This window comes from Morone saxatilis, unplaced genomic scaffold (genome assembly GCF_004916995.1).
Source record: "Morone saxatilis isolate NCDOM2014 unplaced genomic scaffold, NCSU_SB_2.0 Contig20, whole genome shotgun sequence".
Taxonomy (NCBI): Eukaryota; Metazoa; Chordata; class Actinopteri; family Moronidae; genus Morone; species Morone saxatilis.
This window is the reverse complement of record NW_023339763.1, coordinates 1,603,960-1,604,972: the sequence shown is the minus strand read 5'-3', so window position 1 is coordinate 1,604,972 and position 1,013 is coordinate 1,603,960.

Genomic DNA, 1,013 nt, shown 5'->3' with positions numbered 1-1,013 from the left:
TGTGATTGTGTGTGTGTGTGTGGGACAACAATCTTTGAAATTGGTCCAGTATTGAGTGAGAGGGAAACATGAAATGTAAACCTTGTAAACGTACGTCCACTAACTTTGCTCGTTTTTGCCACTGACAGGCTGAGAGAGAGAGAGAGAAACAGAGAGAGAGAGAGAGAGAGCTTTTTGTTTAACCAGCTCTGTTCAAAGCCACATGACTCTATTAACAATAACAGTAATTTTACCTGCCGTTGTAAAACCGTCTTGGTTTGATCAAAATAAACTCTTAATTAGTTAGATGTGAAAAAATCGTAAGAGGAGCGAGAGGGAGGTGAGGCATCAGAGAGGCAGCGGGGAGAAACGTTGAGTAGAGCCATTTAGTTAACTTAGGGACAGATTGTTGACCTATTGACCTATTTTCACGTTTTTGCAGTTGAAAAGGGCGATAAGGTAACAAGTTTGGAACAAACAAACAAATATTCTGGCTTGGACATGTGGAGTGCATCACTGTCTTTTCAATGATATTAGCTAGAGTCAAGTTACTTTGAGCTGTAGAGGGAAAACAACTGAAAGTGAAGACCATTGAAATGTTGATTAAATGTAAAATTCAGAGCTCGACTCTTAGAAAAAGTCAGGAGCAGTTATAGTTGTGGCCACTGGGGGGCTCTAGAGCCTCAGGTTCAGGAGCCACGTCTCATTCCTAAACCCACAAACACCTCTCTTTCGTTATCTGCTGGTTTTCACCTCCTTGGGTAAATAATTTAAAAAGAAAATGAAGCAAATGTTTGACAAAAAGGCGGCAGTGTCTCTCAGCTTGTTGTTGAAATAATGACCTCATTAAATGCAGGACTATAATCCACAGACCGAAGGGAGCGCGAACAGAAAGGCGACAGAAGCAGTGGCAGTGTTGCAGCACCATTAGTTGGGGCGGCAGTAGCTCAGTGTGTAGGGACTTGGCATGGGAACCGGAGGGTTGCCGGTTCAAGTCCCACACACCACAATAAGGAGTGTGGACTGGTAGCTGG